The sequence below is a fragment of the Neolamprologus multifasciatus genome, chromosome 14 (genome assembly GCF_963576455.1).
Source record: "Neolamprologus multifasciatus chromosome 14, fNeoMul1.2, whole genome shotgun sequence".
Classification (NCBI taxonomy): Eukaryota; Metazoa; Chordata; class Actinopteri; order Cichliformes; family Cichlidae; genus Neolamprologus; species Neolamprologus multifasciatus.
In genome coordinates this window covers 14,499,416-14,521,967 of record NC_140452.1, presented here as the reverse complement: position 1 = coordinate 14,521,967, position 22,552 = coordinate 14,499,416, and positions in this window count along the sequence as shown.

The window sequence follows — 22,552 nt, the reverse complement described above, 5'->3', positions numbered from 1 at the left end:
CTCCCTCTTCACCACGACGGACCGGTGCAGCGTCTGCATTACTGCAGGCCTCTTTGCTTAGGCTGCTGCCCCCGCGACCCGGCCTCGGATAAAGCGGATGAAGATGGATGGATGGATGGATGGATAAAGTTGCCTGAAATAAAAAATAATTCTTATATAAAGCTTTAAAACAATATAAACAAAGGAATGAGGTGAATGCATAACATCACACAAAAATGGCTGAGGTGTAGTATAAAAACAACTTTTTTGGTTTCTTTTTATATGTCATATGTAGTACATTATTAACTAATCCTTCTAGCGTCTGTCCTAGATTGTCAATTTTTGAAGATGACCTTTTTCTGCATTAACTGTACCCATTATTTTGCTGTTGCCTCACAGTTCTTCTCACCTTCTGGTCACTAAAGTCATTAAAAGGAAATGCTTTGCTTGCTTTGTAACCTGTAACAGCTATAGTCAGTCTTGGTTCATTTGCATCAAACATGATGGGATGCTGCAGACTGTAAAATGCCTGTGCTGATGATGCTAATGAAAAAAGGCAATAACAAAGCCATGCAGGACTTTAAATGATATAAATTGGGTACCTAAATATGGGGGGAAAAAGCTGTCTCATAAAATATTGTTAGTTTTTTCTTGTGCTAAAAGTGCAGAATGACAAATAGTGGCATTTATATTTTCATATATCATCCTGTTTATGTATATGTCCATATTCAATATTGTGCATTCTTTTGGGGTGGAGTTTAGACAAAACTAGAAAACCTCAAGGGTGTTCAGTATGAATGAATGCTGCTGTCATTTATAGGAGAGACGTGACCCACCACCCCCTCCTGGCAGCACTTTACCTTGAGATGTTTGCCCCCCCAACCACCACCACTCCTATACTCCAGCTGTGTGCTCCCTGAGTTTCTCTGCGTGCTGTCTCCTTGGGCTCTATACCATCATTAATAGGCAGAGAAGCCCTAGCCTCTCCCAAAACCCTCCTCTCTTCCTGTCTGTGGCTGCACATGAGCCTTCCATGCCAGCCTTGGCATTCTTGAAATGTCAGAAAAATTGTCCCAAGGCTTTCTGGCCCATTAAATTAAGTCACACATGCAAAACTGAACCTCTAATGAAGTACATTAACCTGGAGCACTGAGCAGCCATTTGCGCTATTGTGTTGTTTGCTCAGAAGTCACCACAGGAAAAATAGGAGAGGATCCAAATGACAAGAGTATTATTGAGGAAATGTATCTGCAATAACTGGGGAGATGGAATATTCTGATACACTGCTGTATCTTCTTTAAGAAAAGAAAAGATGAAACAGTGTGTCCAACATCGCTGATACCACTGAGAAAGAAGGAGGAAGGAGAATAAAAACAGAACTCTAAGCGGATCACATTTGTCTGGCTGATATAGCCAATGCGCCCACAGACTGCTGCGTCAAAATGAGCAATTGTGTGTCCGGCTTTTTGAAAAGGCCTTTAAAAATGCATTGGTCTGGTCGAACATTTGAGATGATTCAGTGTCCCTGACTTTTTGTGCAGCTCACATTGGCATTTAGGTTTGGGCAAACACTGGGATCTGTCAGCTCAGAATTCAGCTTTCCAAAATAAAAAGAAAACAAATATCCCATCTTATTGTGTTGGAAAATTTAAAATAAAAGGTGTGATGGGCAATACTGACATAATATATCTCCAAGGGTCATGCTGTTGATCAGTACCAGTAAATTACAGTTACTTTGCTAAGTACTGAAATGTCTGGCTTTCAGGATTTCCCCTCCATCTTTTTCCATTTACAACTGCTCGAAGATGAGTCTATGTGCTAAAAGCAGATTCAGAGCTGGAGCACATTTTGTTCTCCTGCCAGAAAGTGAATTACAAAGAAGCTCTTAAGTTAATGGAGGATCTCTGCTCTATTTATCTAGCTTACTCATCTCTTGTTAAAATGTGTATTTAATTGCAGGCTAGCATCAGCTGTGTCAGAGACTTGTTGATGTGTTTTAGCTCTTTTGTTGCCAATGGAGACTGACATGAATGAAGACATCAGGGGTCTAAGTGGGCTCCTTATCAGATACCCAGTAACCATGACTCTAGAGTTATTTGTTCTGCCAAATTATACATCTCATCATTTTAGAAGGAAAGGGAAGTCTGTCCTTTCGCATGCAGTAATGTGAAAAATATACATGCTGTTATTTCTGTTTTGAAAACCAGGATAGATGGAGACTGAGAGCAGGTAGAATAACTAGTTTCTAAGGTTGTTCAGTTTCTAAGGCATATTTCAAGTATTTTTATTATGTACTATTGAAATGCTAAAAGCTTGTTATCTTGTTATTGTAATCTTTTTGGCTTTTTGTGCTTTGATGACAAAATATTAACTAATACAAAATCCATTTTCATATTTTTTAGCCATGCTACGAAGGAAAGGCAATGCATTTTGTTCTCTTGCCAGGCAAGTCAACTCAATAATTTGGCCGAAATTAAAAAAAGTAACGTCTCAATCTGTGGATGGATTGTCATGAAAGTTTATACAGACATTCCTGGTGATGAGTCCAAATGACTTTCATGATTTTGTGACTTGGGCTCTACCATTATCTCCTCCACAAGGTTGACATTTCTAGGTTTGAGTGAAATGACTCAACAACTGCTGACATATGAGTTGCCATGAAACCTGGCAATCCAAATTTCCCCTGAGAATAAAGTGTAATAACTTTGGTAATCCTCTGATTTTGATCTTCTGCCACCATTGGACATGTGAATTTGTCCAGTACTTTGGTTTATGACAAAACACATGAAAAATCCAAATACAGAAACCTGAGCCCCAGTTGTGATATTTTGTACACTGTAACATGAAGTTAAGATAGTGACACTACAAGCATGCATATTATAACCATGCGGTATTTCAGCAGTGCCACTGTGTGCACATTAACATTTAACTTAACATAGATGAACTGCATTAACACAGAAGACAGGCTACTTAAAGACTATTTGTCATAATCTTCTATCACTGTCACCACAACTACCAATATGTATTACAAAGTAGTATGATAATTTGATGTATTACTTTACCTTAATTAGGAACAATATTATAGCTGCAAGTTAGTTATAGTTACTGCTGCTTTTCTTGCTGTCACGGGAACCTTGATTGCCTCAGACATGATGCTGAGCCATTTCATGCCTCTCTCTTATGTGCCCTGTGTCTGATTTTCATCATCTTTTTAGGGGTTACTTAAGAGCATAAAAGTCATAGATGAAGCTACATGATACATATCTACATGATAGTTTTTAATGCTAAATACATTATACAATAAACAAATACACTATATTGCCAAAAGTATTCAGTTGTTTGCCTTCAAACTCTTTTCCACCCACTCTTTTCAGCTACAACTTCAACTACTCTGGGAAGGCTTTCCGAGGATTAGGAGTGTGTTTATGGGAACTTTTGACCATTCTTACAAATTCTTACAAAAGGCCTAGCTCTCAATCTCCGTTTTAATTCATCCCAAAGGTGTTCTATTGGGTTGGGGTCAGGACTCTATGCAGGCCATTCAAGTTCTTCCACACCAAACTTGCTCATCCCTGGCTTCAAGGACCTTGCTTTGTGCAATAGTGCATGGTCATGTTGGAAAAGGAAGGTGCCATCCTCAAACTGTTTCCACAAAGTTGAGAGCATGAAATTGTCCTAGGTTCCTTTGACTGGAACACCATAATTCTCCCTCCACCAAACTTTACACTTGGCACAATGCAGTCAGACAAGTACCGTTCCCTTGGGAACCGCCAATCCCAGATTCATCGATACTACGTAAAGAGTCCAATGGTGGTTTTTACCACTGTATTGAATTGAACTGGAGCTGCTAGGCCATAGAAACCCATTCTATGTAGCTCTATATGCACTGTTCTTGAGCTAATGATTGTAGAAGTAGTCTGCATGCCCAAGTGTTTGCTTTCATACACCTGTGGCAAGGAAATGATTAGAGTAGTTAAATTCAGTGATCTGGATCGGTTAGTGAATGCTTTTGGCAATGTAGTGTATATGGACATATTTAATGTTCAAGAGTATACTGTTAACTGGCAATTATATGAAAATGCCTGGTAATGTGGAGTAACACAAAAGTAATGTGAAGAGTAGTGCAGCAAGATATTTTCTACCAGGAATAAAGTAATGCATGCTGTTCAAAAAACAAAGAAAAAGTTTTATATGATACAATACCTTCACTAATGGCTACTACATGCTGTATGACATGTAAACACCAGATTGAAAGAATGACCCGGTATTTTTAAAATTAATCTATTTCAATAAAAAAGATTTTCTGGAAACTGTCTGTATTTAGGCTGTCAGTGTGGAGACGGGAGGTGAAAACTGCAGTGTCAAAACTATTGGCTGTAGTCTGACAATGATTCAGCTTTTTCTGAGCCTTTTTAAATTTAAGCTTGAGTTATAAATAATGAACTGATGGATGGAACAGTAGGTCCAGGTCAGGATATCCACTGGCTACAGTGGAAGCCTCAAAATCAGAGACTTTTTTGCTCAAAACTATCATCAAGAAGTTGAGACATCATCTCAGTTAACACTTAACAAAAATACTGTTAAATGCCTAATGTGTAGATACAGACATTTCCCTAATGTATTTAAGATATATGTATAATTTGAAAGACACACTGACTACATATCCAGTCTGTCTGAGGGGGTAAAGAGAGCAAATGGGGTGTCAGCCACCTTCCTACTAACTGGACAACAGTCAGCCAATGAAAAGGCTCTGCACAAAATATGTCCATATCAGCTCCACATGGGTCAGCTATGACTGGGAATATTAATTGATTTCATTATGTATCTGTTCCAAACCGCTACTGCTTGTAGTCCAACTTAAAGTGGTCAGTGAAAAAAGGCTGAAAAATGAAGTCAGCCCACACGAGCTTTCTGGGAGTCTCACAGCATGTCCATGCGGACCGCATTTTAACCTTATGAGGAACACACAGCCTGCCAATTTGAAGCTTGCTCCCTCGTTACCCATATAACACTTATTAAAGGTCTGGGAAAAAAAGAGAAAGAACTCTTCAAAGCACAAAATGTACTTTAGTTTTTGAATCTCCCAGTGTTTGCCTGGTAATTTAAATGAGCAAGTTTGCCATTTAATATAATATAGATTGAACAACTTATTCACAATCTAGTTTTGCATGTAAACAATATTTTAGTGAAAGATTTTATTCTGACTTTTTTTTTTTTTTTTTTTGCTGTTTTTGAGCTGGCAGTATCTTTTGTTGAAAAAAAGCCATGCTGCTTTGTGCCATTTTTCCTGTGAGCTCTCACCTGAAAGTGTTTGTCAGTGGCTTTCTGAGTGTGAAATCCAATTCTATGGCTGCAGATGAGACAGAGAAAATGTGAAAAGATACTGATTATCATAATTTTGGTGACGCACAATATCTCACAGATATTCTTGTCTTTGTAGATTAGACTTAAGGCAATTTTGTATGTGGCCTGAGGGAGATACTGTCAGAGGCAGAAGTCAGGGATAATGAGAAAGGTAACAGTAGAGGAGAAGAGTTAACTGACAGTAGTTAACTGGGTTGTCACAGTTTTCAGTTCATGTGAAAAGCAAAAAATAAATAAATAAAAAAGGAAAACTGGAAAATTGGAGAAATAATCAGATTGCTACAATTGCTTAAATATATGCATGCATATACATATATACATATATATACATATATATATACATATATATACATATATATACATACATATATATATACACATATATATACACATATATATACACATATATATATATACATATATATATACATATATATATACAAAAACACCCAGCACGCCCCTGCGGGCGGTTTATCCTTCAAGCTCGGGTCCTCTACCAGAGGCCTGGGAGCTTGAGGGTCCTGCGCAGTATCTTAGCTGTTCCCAGGACTGCGCTCTTCTGGACAGAGATCTCCGATGTTATTCCCGGGATCTGCTGGAGCCACTCGCCTAGCTTGGGAGTCACCGCACCTAGTGCTCCGATTACCACGGGGACCACCGATACCTTCACCCTCCACATCCTCTCGAGCTCTTCTCTGAGCCCTTGGTATTTCTCCAGCTTCTCGTGTTCCTTCTTCCTGATATTGCTGTCATTCGGAACCGCTACATCGATCACTACGGCCGTCTTCTTCTGTTTGTCTACCACCACTATGTCCGGTTGGTTAGCCACCACCATTTTGTCCGTCTGTATCTGGAAGTCCCACAGGATCTTAGCTTGGTCATTCTCCACCACCCTTGGGGGCATTTCCCATTTTGACCTCGGGACTTCCAGGTTATACTCGGCACAGATGTTCCTGTACACTATGCCGGCCACTTGGTTATGACGTTCCATGTATGCCTTGCCTGCTAGCATCTTGCACCCTGCTGTTATGTGCTGGATTGTCTCTGGGGCATCTTTACACAGCCTGCACCTGGGGTCTTGCCTGGTGTGATAGACCCCAGCCTCTATGGATCTTGTACTCAGAGCTTGTTCTTGTGCTGCCATGATTAGTGCCTCTGTGCTATCTTTCAGTCCAGCTTTGTCCAGCCACTGGTAGGATTTCTGGATATCAGCCACCTCCTCTATCTGCCGGTGGTACCTACCGTGCAGGGGCCTGTCCTTCTATGATGGTTCCTCGTCTCCCTCCTCTTTCTTGGGTTTCTGCTGCCTGAGGTATTCACTGAGCACGCTGTCAGTTGGGGTCATCTTCGTGATGTATTCTTGGATGTTCGTTGTCTCATCCTGGACTGTGGAGCTGACACTCACCAGTCCCCGGCCCCCTTCCTTCCGCTTAGCGTACAGCCTCAGGGTGCTGGACTTGGGGTGAAACCCTCCATGCATGGTAAGGAGCTTTCTTGTCTTTATGTCAGTGGCTTCTATCTCCTCCTTTGGCCAGGTTATTACCCCAGCAGGGTACCTGATCACGGGCAGGGTGTACGTGTTGATGGCCCGGATCTTGTTCTTACCGTTCAACTGACTCCTCAGGACTTGCCTGACCCTCTGCAGGTACTTGGTGGTTGCAGCTTTCCTAGCGGCCTCTTCATGGTTCCCATTCGCCTGCGGGATCCCCAGGTACTTGTAACTGTCCTCTATGTCTGCAATGTTGCCTTCTGGTAGTTCAATCCCCTCAGTTCTGACTACCTTCCCTCTCTTTGTTACCAACCGACTACACTTCTCCAGCCCGAACGACATTCCAATGTCATTGCTGTATATCCTGGTAGTGTGGATCAGTGAATCGATGTCTCGTTCACTCTTGGCATACAGCTTGATGTCATCCATGTACAGGAGGTGGCTGACAACTGCTTCGTTCCGTAGTCGGTATCCGTAGCCAGTCTTGTTAATGATCTCACTGAGGGGGTTCAGGCCTATGCAGAACAGCAGTGGGGACAGAGCATCTCCTTGGTAGATCCCGCACTTGATGGTGACTTGTCCTATGGGCTTGGAGTTGGCCTCTAGTGTTGTACGCCACATCCCCATTGAGTTCCTGATGAAGGCTCTTAGGGTCCCATTGATCTTGTACAATTCTAGGCATTCCAGTATCCAGCTGTGGGGCATTGAGTCATAGGCCTTCTTGTAATCAATCCAGGCAGTGCACAGGTTGGTTAGTCTGGTCTTGCAGTCTCGGCTGACTGTTCTGTCTACCAGTAGCTGGTGTTTTGTGCCTCTGGTATTCTTGCCAATTCCTTTCTGTGTCCCGTTCATGTATTGACCCATGTGCCTGTTCATCTTAGTCGATATGATGCCTGACAGGAGCTTCCATGTAGTACTGAGACAGGTTATTGGTCAGTAGTTGGAGGGGACTGGTCCCTTCTTGGGGTCCTTGGGGATCAGGACCGTCCGACCTTCGGTTAGCCATTCCGGGTGTCCCTCGTTAACTAGCAGCTGGTTCATTTGTGCTGCCAGATGCTCATGGAGTGCAGTCAGCTTCTTTAGCCAGTAGGCGTGAACCATGTCGGGCCCTGGTGCTGTCCAACTCTTCATACTGGAGACCCTTTCTTGGATATCTGCCACTGTGATGGTTACTGGACCCTGTTCAGGGAGGTCGCTATGGTCTGCCCTCAGATCCACTAGCCACTGAGCCTTGCCGTTATGGGTTGCGTCCTTCTCCCATATGCTCTTCCAGTATTGCTCCGTCTCCAGCCTTGGTGGAGACGTATATATATATATATATATATATATATACATATATACATACATATATACATATATATATACATATATACAAATACATATATATACATATATACATATATACATATACATATATATATACATATACATATATACACATATATACATATATACACATATATACATATATACATATATATTTATATATATATATATATATATATATATATATATAAGTTCCATATAAATGTGCATATAAGGCAGATTTAATTTTTTTATGCAGTTATATCTGCATTCCTCTAAAACACTGGTGTTTCTGTGCAATAAAACTCTTTCACTGAATATTGCATCATTGCAACTACAGCAGTGATGCTGCTGCTTACTTGACACATGAGCTAGCTGCTAGAACCTCGTTGTCCATCACTCTGAAGTTACAGTAACTGTCAGCATAGGCATAAGTTAGTAAGGGGCTGGCACTGGCTTAATTGGCTCTGTTTATTATCTTGATTAATCTGCTTCCTATGGCAACATGACATTTGGTTGTTTAGAAAGAGGGGGAAGTTTTAGGAGTGACGACGAGAGAGAGAGAGAGAGCGAGTTTTGAGATGTGAGAGATTTGTGACGTTTAGCGTGTTTGGAGTGTGTAGTTAATGTGTTGTCTTGTGTAGTTAGTGTGTAGTGTTGTGGATAGTTTTGTGTTGTGTGTCAGAACAATGAGGTGACTGCTGTCTCCAGGTATCAGGCTGTGATGTTCTCCTTTGTAGTGGCACAAATAATTTGTGTGGCATCTTATTGAATGCAGAACATCAGATTGTGCTGTAAATAGTTAGAAATGGTTATTTTAAAAAGGGTAAAAGGTAAATGGTTGCAAATAACTTTCTTTGCAAAACTTGTGCATATGATTTTAAAACTGGCAATTTATATTTGCATTTAAAGTTATAAAATATGATTTAATAAACATGTTTGTGGTTGTTACAGTAGAAAACCCTGACTCCCTGTTTCCCCCATCGCAACCTGTATGTATCAGTGCTTCACTGTAAATAAATGCACTAAACTTGACCTCTCTGAGTCCTGACATTGAGTCCTCTCCACCCTGGGTTTTCTATTTTTAACTGATAGAAGTGGCACGTGGTGTGGCCTTCTTCTGTAGTCAAGGGTTAAAGTGGGATTCAGCAGGTGGGGGAACTCTAAAACTGGTTGTATTGGCTCAGTGTTGGGAAAAGAATCATAGCTCATAGCAATAACTTCTATTGAGAGCTCCAGTAGATTTTCTTAGTGTACAGGCTGTGATCAGCGGACCTGCTGCTTTTTGTGGACAACTCCATTCAACAAGATGCCAGCAGATGTTTCACGAGTTGTCCTGGCTGATTTCCATCCTCTACACTGACAGTTCACGGTTCATGCTGTCTTTTTTTTAAATGGTACAAAGTTGGTATGACGGTGAAATCACAGTCGATGGATCTCAGCGTCATCAGCTTAAATTCAAATGAATATCTGCTACACTTAAAGTAACCTAACTCTGACCATGAGACCACAGCCACTGTGCACCAGTCACATACTGTTCTTTACTTTAAACCCATCACAGTACAGCAAACTAACCTGCTTATCCTGCACTTATCTCCATTTTCATGCAACCTTTAAATAACACAGCTAGTCTACCTCAGTTTGTTTTGCAGCACTTTTCACAATTAAAAACAACAACAACAAAATGTCACATGTACAGGCTTAATATCTGATTTAAAAACACGGGGGGAACCATAAACATGAGCAGTCCTTATCTGAATCTAACCTCTCTTCCTCCTGTCATGTCCTGGCTTTTTTTATCGTTCTCAATCTCTGAGTGAAGTTAGCTCTCTTTCTGGAACCTTTGTTGCTCCTGAAGCTAGCGAAACACTGTATTGCACACAAACAATTTGCATGTTTGCTGATGTTTGTTGAGCTGATAGAAACGTTGCATCTGAAAGGACGCGTTCGCTCATCTTCAGTAGGGCTAGCTAGATGCCGAAGTACCGCAACTTAGGAGACCTGCAGTGGTTCCGGTGTTTTGGCAAACACAAAAACACTTAACTTCCGACTTTGACACACGTCATCTCTTTGTATGCATCCCGTGGTGATTAATAAACAAACAGGATTGCCATTCATGTGTTACTCTTTAGGCTCAAATCGGTTTGATGTTTGAAGGCTGGCAATGAAGGAAATTATAACTCAAGCAAAATTAACAAGCCTGTTTTGAAATTTTCTTTTGTATGTCCCTTATTTAACTACAGCATTGTTTGCTTACTAGAACAATATAAAAATGAATGGTTAAAAACAGATCTATAAAAAATTATTTTATGTTTTTAAAAAGGTTTTCTATGTGTTTGAAAAAGTCAAATCTTCATAAACCTAGTAACAAAGGGAAGCTAAAGCAAGGTGGCTATAGTTTGGTCTTTTGCAATGTGTTGCATTTTGCACTATAGGAGAACAATACTGAGCAGGCTGAACTGAAATGATCTAACAAGGAAAATAAAAATGTGCCCTTTTTTTGGGAAAAAAACAAAAACAAAACACATCTATGTAACAACAGCACTTACTATTGTTTTTAAATGATGTGTTCCAGTGTTAGCCTTTATATATATAACAAAAGGCAGCCTCAGGAGACACTTCGGGCTTTAGCGGCCACTGAAACGTTTCTGAAAATGCTTTGTTTGATATGTAAGATTAAAATGTCTCTGATGTGAACCCATTACTCAAGTCCAACAGAGTGAGACAGGCCGAATGCTGAGAAGAGATGATACAATACCACAAAACATTTTGGTCTCCAAACACTGTTGTCCCTAGTGTGACAGTGGCATAAGGCAGGAGTGAACACAGTCAGTGGACTAGTTGAAAAAAAATCTTTCTTCTTTATTTTAAATAGACCCTTATATGATTGAGAAGCGTAAAGTTAGAGAATAGACATGTCGTTCAACATTGTCTACAGTAAAAATGAGAGTCCATTTGACTCCTACTATTGCTGATATCCCAAATTAGCCCTTCCCATTTTGCAACCCTATCACTCAGCCTCTGATTAATTAATTGCTGTAAAACAGCTAATTGCCCTGTGACACCAGAAGTCAAATATATTACAAAGCTTTAGCACAAGTTCTCCCCAGATAAAGAGAACATCACAGATGTGCTTACATTTTAGCCATTATTTAAAAAGCAAACTCAAAAAGGGCAGTCTTCCCAGTCTTTAAAAACTCAAAAAAGCAAAGCATGACCATGTTCTTAAATAAGATGCAGTTTGTCACTGGCAATGTGCAGCGAGCGAGTCTCTCTTTTTATTGTCTGCGATAGCTCTCACAAGCTGAAAGCTACAGCTGCCACAGAGTGTCAGCTTGTACTGAAATTAGCCAGCACCTTATGTTGTATCAGTATATTATTACTGGCACTAAAAAACTGATTTTCTCACACAGAGTAGTCTATTTGCAGCTGTGAGCCTTGAACACATTCCCTATGGATAGATAGATATATAGAGGAAGAGACATAGTGTAGACAAAATATATTTAAAAAAATCTGTTTTCCAAATTCAATTCAGTTTCAGCGCCAGCTCACAACAACAGTCGCCTCAAGGCCCTTTTTATTGTAAGGTAGATCCTACAATAATACAAATGTTATGTGTGTATATCAATATTAATGTTAAAAACCTGGTTAAAGAAAATCACTTTCTATTTTCACAAAACATACACGGACAAAATAATCCAGTCTATAGTAGTGTAGTTACCTTGAAGCAAGTTCATTATATCTGTAGCCAGTACAATATAATAATGGCAGACTCTGGAGCCAGTGCTAAGGTAAGCAGCTCCTTAAAAAATACTAGTATCACACTAATTAAAGGTCTTACATTTACTTAAGTAAAATATCCCCTGTAGCCTATCATGAATCTCACAGTTAAACACTTTTAATTTGTTATGTGAGAGTTAAAGTTAAGCAGTGTAGCTTAATACTAGCAGTGCCTTTCTACACCTTTGGATCAGATTATATTGTTTAGCCTTATTCAGTTTGTCAATTACCTTTTAAGTTTCATTTTTCCCAGGGCTTTTCACACAGTAGAACTACAGTGTGACCTTATTCTACCTAGTAGCACCATCTCCCACTGACCTGGACATATTGTCTAACTACCTTTGTATGCTGTGTTGCCCTTTGCACCTCACCTCACTCATGCCTGCTTAAATAGCACAGCATTTAAAGTGGCATACTTTCTTCTCTGCAGAAGGGACGCAAGGAAAATGTTTCCTGAGAGAACTTCAGCTGCTGTCTGGTGCATTACTATTTTAAGGAGTCTGAAAAATTAAACCAGACACTTCTGATCTTGTATGACAAAAAATAAATACTAAAATATTTGTGCATGCAATTCTAAAAAATGCTAAACCCATTAAGGTAATTTAGAGATATGCATTCAATATCCATCAAATTCTTAAATTAAACATGTTTAAGAACTTAACTAGGATGTTTTCAGGATTTTTTTTAAAGGGTCCCATATGGAAAAGAAATAGAAAAAACTTAGATGCATAAGATGTGGCCTACTTCATATAGTGAATCATATAAGGCTTATATTATTTACTCATGAAAGTGGCCACTTTCTCATTACTTTCATATATTGTTTTAGGAAGTATCCAAAACATACACGTTTCATTTATATAATTTTTCAAGGGATCTTATATCTGTTTTCACTCTTGTATGCTTTTCATACATGTTTCACACAAGACAGATACAAACTTTATAAGATTTATATATATATATATATATATATATCTTTTCTATATGGGGTGGCATGGAGGGAGGATCAGAAATGATGATGATACTTCCAGGAGGGTGACGCTACACCATGCCCCCAACTTCCACCCCCCACTGTAAACTCCCTTTGACTAATGATTATAGGAACATTTACTGTGGAAAAAAAATAAAACAGATAGAAATAGTAACCTGGCTGTGTCAAAAGTAACAAATTCCATCCCAAAACTTTTCTAAAGCTCTTTGATGGACATATCAAAGTTTGTTTGAAGCTCACAGTTTCTCCATGTTTTGCATCTTAACACCAAATTAAAGTAATTCCTCGCTGGCTGAAACTATATGTTTGAGGAACTAACTTGAAAGTGCTATTAATCTTCTCATTTACTCTCAAGCAAAAAGCAAACCTTTTCCCCCTCGAGAAGACAATTTTTCTACTGTTGAGCTTCACTTGTGCAGTTTAGACAGATGAGCATTTGTCATCCCACCTGGACTCTATCAAGAGTCGGAGATTAAGCGTGCTTTCACACATCAGGTTACTCGCTCGCTCACTCTGCTCGTGCATTGCAATCCTCACCTCAGGGCAATACCACATTTAATGGGTATTGCATGTGCATTTTAGGAGCTGTTGAATAAAAGTGACAATCCAAAGTCAGGTGACCATTAAATTAAATTAAATAGCATTACATAACTAAATAAAGTGCAGAGGGAATTGTTCTGTGACAGGGTTTCAGTAATAGTAATTATCTACAGCTGGATAATAGTACTTTTATTCATTTTAATCATATAGTCCTCCCTTTTATGAGTACGTCGTCACTGACTCTGATAAGTTAATTGAAATATAGTGCTACTCCGATAGCAGCGCTTAGAGTTTTAAAATAACTATTCACAGACATTTGACAATTACAACAGGTTTACATACAGGTCATGTTCGGTGTGCCTTTAATATTTATCAGTAGTTCTATTAAGTTCTCAGGTAAGAAATTTAAGGTCACTCAATTGACTGGCGACAGACACATTTGTAAATGTTCTTCTTTCTTTCACTTCTATTTAATCTCATTCTGCTTACATAAATTCTTATGAAGAGTGTGCATTATGAATACTAAATTAGGTTTCAGTGTATTAAATGCTTGTAATGAAATCAACTGACCTATTTATGTTGATTAAGATTTAGAGTTTGCTGCTAAATTAGATAAGACAAATGCAAAAAGACACCAAGTATGAAACTGATTAGTTATGGGTGCTCTTTCTGCACAATTTACAGTACTGCATAAAAGTCTGGAGCCACACCTAATTTGCTTCCAATGAGCCTTTTGTGCAATACTTCTCCAACATTGAAGCTTGGAGGTCTTTCCAAGTTTATCTTTGGACATGAGTTGCTTTTTCACTTATTTTCATTCCAGTGCTTGTATCTGACTGTTTGTGTTTTTACCAGTTGTTTATAAATCAGTGTGGTGGTGTTTGTGGTAGCATCACCATTGTGCATCTTACAGGTGGGTTGCTGAAATCAAAATGAGGCTTGAGTAAGAAGAGTATGACAGTAGGAACAGTTTGGGAGTACTGAGTATAGGCCAGTCTTTGCACCCCGATCCAAAGTCTTTTTAATATTAACATTAAACTGTTCAAAGATGGGTGTGGTCTAGAATTCTGACAGCTGGTGTCACATTGCAAGATTGTCTAGTTTTAGTACTTCTGACAATTTGGGTGAATGTTTTTTTTTTTTTCTTGTCAGCCTTTAATGGAACCATCAGAGCTTAATTTTGATTAAAGCTTTCTATGAGAGGAGCTCTGGCACCTGCAGAGTTTACACAAGGTAGCTGAGATTGGGATTCACATAGTGAGGCAAAAAAGATGAGCGACTCAAGCACTGGCAGGGAGAGAGTCTCATCTGATCTTTGAATGGTGTTTGATTTTTGTTTCCCTGTGCCCTTGCTCTCTGTGTCTTTTCAGGACCAAATACCAGCAGTAGATGTAGCAAAAAGGACAAGCCAAAGAAAATAATAAATCACTGGATTTTCCACCATTTTGACATTTTGTGTCTTTATGTGGACTCCTTGCAGACACTGCAGCCATAATCTGCTAAGGTACTTTAAAAACTGCCAGTCATTCACTACATCTGGGTAAATGCCACCGTGGAGAATGATAAATATTTCTTCTAAAACACAAGTTGCCTTTTCGTGATTCAGCATGGCATTTTACTAACATAAACTGATCAGCAACTGTGGAAAAAGACTATGTAAAGAAAAAAATGTCTATACAGATACACAAACTTATAATAAAATATGTTTAATATGACTTCAACCAAACAAACAAACAAAAATAAAAACTAGGATGCGAAAATTTCTGAAGAAATTTTAAGTGTGCCTATGCTACTGTCGGATCAGTTGTCCGAAGACATCAGGATGTATGTGGTTTGAGCAAAAAAACTGTTGAGTTGAAGTTAAGCAGAGAGTCGTCAGTACTCAGCTGTTAGGGCCGGTTGCTATAGTAACTCCTGTGAGTGGCAGGAGGGAATGGGACACACACACACACACACACACACACTGCAGTTGGGGTCAGACACAGAGAAGGGCAAACAGGAATTAAGCTCTCAAACAAATGCTTCCCAAGAGAAAACTGCAGGTCCGATCGCAAAAATTCTTTCACCGTGAGTGGCAGGAACTTCCATACTACAACATACTAATTTTTCATGCCTGTAGAGTGTATTATACTGACGTGGTGACAGTGTAAAGACACCCTTCGATGTTAAGTTTGAGCTGAAAATTGAGAGAAGCTGCGCTTTGATGGCATTTGTGAGAAAATCGTAAATCTGATCTCAATGAGGAAGACACTGAATGAAAGAAGACAACAATAGCTACGTTTTGATGTATAAATTATAGATGTAGGGCAAACGGTTTCGGTGGGACAGGAAGAGAAAGACAAATTTTTTAAATTATTCTCCACACTCTGGTTTTATGGCAGTTGACAGTGGGCCGAACATTCCGTGAAAAATCCCAATTTTCCTAAAACTTAAACTGCTCTTGTGAAACAACCGTAAAACATATCTCAACATGGGTTTGGTCAATAAACCTCCAAAATCTTGTGACCCGTTTAAAGTTTAAACAACGTTTCTACGACAAAGTATGGCTGAGCGGTAGGCCTTCAAAGTGGCCTGGGTTGGCACCTTTTTTCTGACCCTTCCATATCAAAATGAATGGGGAAAAATGGGGTCTTTTTTTTGGGAATTTTTTGAAAACCGTGCGACGAATCCCTACCAAGAGTCATAGCACACCATTCCCGATCGAGCCGCACAAAACGGTGTAACATACGTGGGGGTCGTCTCAAAGCTGCGGGCCGTAATAAATCTGTCGAATAGTAATAAGTGTGCCATTACATAGGCACATTTAATGATCTAACTCCAACTGTGATACTGATCCTAGTCTCACATTTACGTTATGCTTTGAGATACTCCGGATTGAACTGACTAGAAATACACAGAAATATTAGGTTAAAATTTCAGTTGAGTTGGGTTTGGATATTCTTCAAAGTTCTCTTTACAGTACGTCAATGCAACTGGGTAGGGTGTGCAGTGGACCGGTCCCATGGCTTCTTCTGGGGATATTTACCTGTGCTAATTTCATATGAGCACAAATGGACATTAGAGTTGTTACCAGGGAGCCAGCAAAATAAAATCATTTTAATGACCACAAATGATTTATACATGTGTTTCTACATAAAGCTCAACTGTGAGAACAACTTAAGAGAAGTCAAGGTTCGGCCTTGATAACAAAGATAATATAGGGGACAACTTACTCTTGTGACCCAAGGATGATCATGAATAATCACTCTTCCTTGCCTACTTACACACACACACACACATACACATACACCTGCACAGGCGCACACACATGCATCACAAGCACATAGACACACAAGCTTTTGAAGTGAAATGCACAAAAATTACTTTTTACACGATAGCATGCGGCACCCTCCCCACCCTCTTATCTCTCACTGTGTTTTGTTTATCTGCCTCCTCACCGCTGCTCTCCATTTATCAGCTGCTCTGGCATTCCTGTTAAAGCATCCCCGTGGCTTGTCTCTTGGACAATGATGGACACAGGTGGTCGGAGAAGGTGTCCACACGGCTCAGACCAGAGCACTGTCCTGGGGCTCTGGCAGTGGCCTTGAAGGCTTATCATCTCTCCACAGAAGTGCTCTTTCATGCTTTTGATCTCATATAAATTAGTTTCTCTGGCTTTTCTGTTAAAGCAATCTTCCTCCCCGCTCCTGTCACAGAAAATCCGAGTGGCGATGGGTATGATCAGAAATTTATGTGAGTGTCATTTCTGCGACCCTCATATTGGCAGCTGGGACCTTGATTGACCATCTTAAGGACGTTAATTTGAGATAAAGCATGAGGGCAAATACAGTTAGTTTATTATCTGAGTTCTCTGAATGTAACCAGAACAATAACTAACAGGCCACAGCTAATTATTTTCCTTGAATGCTTAACATTAACAAACATACAATGAACTTTATAAAAATACAAACATTTAAATAGTTAAAATGTCACTAAGCACGAAAACAAAACAAAAGGTTGAAACTAAGATTTCTTAGTGTAATATATGTTTACTATATTACATCACCTCTTCTTTCAACAAAGCTTGAGGACTGAAGAGACCAAATGCTGTATTTTTGAAAGCCAAATGTTTTTTTTTCTCTCTCTCTGTTTTTCTCTTACTTGTTAGAGGGTTGCAGATACTTAACAGTCCGAGGCTTCCTTTGTCATATTTTCTTTTTACAATATCCCAAATGTTTTCATCGGGTGACAGATCTGGACTGGAGGCAGGCTAGTTTAGCACATTTTCTTCTACAGTGCCTTATGTTGTAATATGTGCAGAATGTGGCTTGATATTGTCTTAGTGAAATAAGCAAGGTCTAGTCTGAGAAAAAACATCTATTACTCTAAAACTAGTATGTATCATTTAGCAAATACTGTAAATGGATAAATGATAAAATAATAATGATATTAATGATAATAATAATTCTTCGTGAATGGTTTCCGCACGTTTTCCTAATCCCATACACTGACTGCCTTTGCAGATTGTTATGTAAAGGACTCTATTGAATCTTGCTTTTTGGCCTTGGCCCATGCGGTGCATGGCAAATCTATCAATCATTTCATGTTCTGTAGATCTTTTCAATGTTTACAATCTCACACAATAGTGAGCCCTTTTTTTCATCTTTACTCTAAAGCTAAGGCTTAGCCCCTCTGAGAGGCTCTTTTTATAACTAATCATAAAAAGTATTAAAACTAATTAGCTGTGAAATGTTTGACAAGACTTTTTAACACTCCACTTTTATGTTTTCAATGTCCCAAGCTTTCCTGAAATGTGCTGCTTAATCAAATTAAAAGTTAGTCGGGTTTTTTAAAAAAGTGTTTGTTTGTTTTTTTTGTTCCAACCATTTATATGTTTTTGATAAAAAAAACTATGTTTTAATTGCTTGCAAATTAAGGTTTGCATTCGTTTACATCTTAGTGGTCCTCAACCAACATACTAAAAAAAATTTAAATATGAGATAAAGAAAAAATTAAGCACAGCTCAGAGGTCCTCATTTCAGAAACAATTTTGAAGACTTCCCTGTAAGAAATTTCTCATAGACCACTAAAAGACTTTTTTGGAGCAAGGAGCTTTGGGAACAAACAGTAACTCAGAACCTCAACACTTATCTGAGATTTGACAAGTCTGCAGTGATACTGATAATGACAAATTCCAAACAATTTTAATAAGACATAAACATAAAGGGTGCATTACCTGCCAGTTTCAGGACTTTAGATTTTGAGACTATCAGAATATGACACCGTGCTAAATCCCGAATACTGTTGAAAATCCTGTGGATCTATATGAAAAATGTCACTCTTTGCTTCAGTATTGCTCCTATCTGAGTGTTCACAGCATGAAGGCCTAGGGCTTTATATTAGTACTGGTTGTCTGACCTACCTTAAAGTTTCCTCTTTCCTTTTTGTTCGCTCCTCCTACTCACTGAGGTGCACCTGCTGGGGTACATTCAATTTGAAAATGGCGTGCAGTGTATTGCTATGGTTTCCTGGTTAAAAGATATGACTTTAAACTGTGTGTGGTGGTGGGCAACAGTGTGCAGTGGACTTGATGATCAGAATTGCAGCAGTAGCAACTTGCGTGCAAACCTTCATCCATTCAGCCATCCATCTGGCACCACACTAGGTGTCAATTACAAACAGTGTGTGCAGGCAAATCTGTGCTCAACACTTGTGTGGTGGTTATGTTTTTTTTGTTTGCCTGTTTTAAGCCATTATTTTGGGGTCTGTTGGACCCACTACATTTTGGATTTTCTAAAATCAATCCAGCTTTGAACAAACAAACAAATAAAGTAAACTAATACTAACTGATTAATAAAGTATTCTGATTCTGATATCACAATTCCCAGTGATCTGAGTCACATGTATGATTAAAATTTGGTATCAACCTCTGTTGGAGCACATTTATAGAAAAAAATTACATTATTTTAAAGCTAATGAAGTTTAGCCTACTGATGTGTGTTGGATACATATTTCTTGCACTTGATGCATATATACTGTTCTTACTGTTAATCTTGGACACACACAAAGCTGATTTAGGAAGGAAAATTTAGATCAGAGATCAGATCATCTCTTGATCAGGGTGATTTTCTAGACGGCATCAGATGTTAGCCTGGCTGCGCCACACTGCCAGACTGTGGGATAACACATTTTTTGGGCAAAAAGAACATTCGGTTTCACCCTTTTTGACACCCAAATTTATCCATTTGCTAGTGAAAGCATAGTAAAATTACAATAAAATAGAAACAGTGAAATTGTGAGTAATTTGCCAAGATCATGTCAAAAACAAGAACATAATTGTTTTTTCTTTTACTACCTGACTTTCTTTTATAATCATTTTTACCTCTTTCCTCCTAATCCTACTCAATTTGAGCATGTTTCTCATACAAAGAACTGGGCTTCAGGTGTATTTTGCAGATAGTGAGAATACCTATTTATTCAAAATCATTATGATTCAGTAACAAGTGCATGTACTGAGAACAAAAACAGGTTGTTGGGTATGTTTTGTGAATCTTTTACACATGTAATAGTGAGAGCCAATGAGATAAAGCCAAAATAACATAAAAGGGTGTTACATGCACCTATATTTCTGTTTAATAAAATGCTTTCCTATGTCATGTCGGGGATCAATAAGACTGGCACATATTAGTTTTTGTTTGATTGTGTTGAAGTTCTTAATTGTTTAAGGAGATGTTAATTTGTTTTACCAACTATGCATTTGTCCTTATTTTCTTACTTTTAATACCTAGCTTGTCTTTCATTTACCAAAACTAAATTTTGACCTAGTTAAAATTGTAGCTATGTGATTGTACCTCTTTTGTTTTGTGCTGAACAAGCCTGGCATAACAACATTAATCACCCAATTACTTCAGAAAATTCATGCAATAAACATTTGTTATTTGCTATAAAAAGCTGTCTGGTGCTTTAACAAGCATGCAATTAACTAATTAACAGAAAAATAAATTCCTAATAACTAGCAAATCACTCAGGCGTGAAGCAGTTCTATTAAGAAGTAGCTTGTTGTTGATGCAGTAATTTTATGACCCACTGCTCCCCCCTATATGATATGTCATGATACTCCATTAACCACCATAAAAAAAATGTATTGATATATTATTGATACTGATAATGATGCAAAAGTTTTGTTTTTTTCTTGTCTGAAAGCATAATCCAGCAGACAAAAATTGGACTACAGTTTATTATATGTACCATCTGTATTCGTTTCAGAGAGAACAAAAATCCAAGACTGACACACTGGTATTGGTAATCATCAGTGACCGGCGTGATAGTTGAGAAAATTGAATCCATTATGCTCTGTGGATGTAATGAGGTGAATCTGACTTTTTTAAGCTCTTTAAGCATTCTGGCTCATTGTGCCTTATTGGAGAGGGCAGAAAAAAGTTTTTCTTTTTTTGTGATCCTCAGGAGCTTGGATTTCTTGATGAGTTCCTGCTGCACTGATGTGAAAGAGACGGGATATTTAACTGTTCTGCTTCTGTGCGTCCACCCTCCAAAAAATGTTATCTCTTATTCATTATTTGGCTTGTCATATCACACAAATTGCCAAACAAGAGAACCAATTCCAAATAATATGAATCAGTTTGCAAAACTTGAGTCACAGAATCAATAAATTTCAGCTAGAGATAGCCTACCAACAATATATGATTAGGAAAAGGAAAAAAAAAAAGTCTATACTACAGGGACTGAGAATAAGGCATAGTGGGAGGAATAATACTTATTGGCTGTGGCCACTGTAAGGAAAGAGCTCATCTCCCTCTGCTGAGGAGTGTCACATGGAATTTGTTTCCATTTGTTCAAGTCAGTGAATCACTCAGTTTTATATCTACTTCTCTTTTCCTTTCTATGCATCCCAATGAGCTTAACATAATATTAAAATATGGCAGAAAGCTGATGAGAAAAAATGAGTGTAATGCTCGTCTGAGCGGCTGCTTCTACCATCTGTCCCTTTTCCCTGCATCCACATCAGGTGCATTGATTCTGACTGCTAAATTTGGGTAAAAGTAGAACTCTAAAGACACATATGTGCATGTACACAGCAAAACAGATGTGTTTTATATGCTTGTGTGAAGGGTCAAATGTTCAAAGAAAATTGCCTGGTCCAACTTATTGCAGAGTGTAATGAGATGGAATTGTTTATCCATTTACAACACACTTGTCCCAATTGATGTGGGTTTTCTCAGTTTCTGCGATACATAACAGAAAATGAGAAATTACTTCAGGTTCCGTTTTAATATGCTGATGGTCAAATCTGTCTTTGACTTTCAGTGTGACAGAGATGTCTTTAAAGCATATATATATATATATATATATATATATATATATATATATATACACATACACACACATACATATATATATATATATATACACACTTGGTACTTGGTGCCTCAAGCCCGGCAGGATAATTGGTCACAGACATATTGCAGGTGTGCTGATAATTCCCATACAGCATGCACAAGCTTAGTATTGCTTGTTGCTATGCCACCTCATGTGGTAACCAGGGAGCTTGTTAGCAATCTTATCCATTTTACAAGCTACGTAATGTGGAAAAAATATCAGAAACTTTTTCAATATTACAACTGCCAATACAACAAGCAGTATCCACTCTTTCAGAGCATGCATTGTGTCATAGAGGTTGAAGTCTTGATATGTTTGAGGCAGGTTTGTGTATAAATTTCCATCCGTCCACTTTCTGTCACGTATGCATATCAGGGTTGTAGAGGCAGCGGTCTAAGCAAAGATGCCCAGTCTTCTCTCTCTGGCCACTTTTTTCAGCTTTTGAACATTTCCAAAATGTGTTCAAATGTCCAAACCACCACAACTGTCTCCTTTCACTGTAAAGGAGCATCGGTTTTACTCTGATAGCTGCTCATCCTATCTCTAAAGCACCCTTTCAAGGAAGATTGTATTCTTTCAGTCACTACCCAGAGCTCATGACTATAGATGAGGATAGGAATGTAGATTGAGTAGTAAATTAACAGTTTCACTTTCATCCTCAGCTCTTTCTTCAGACTGATACAGAGTTCACATCACTGCCAACGCTGATCCAATCTGTCTGTTGATCTCCT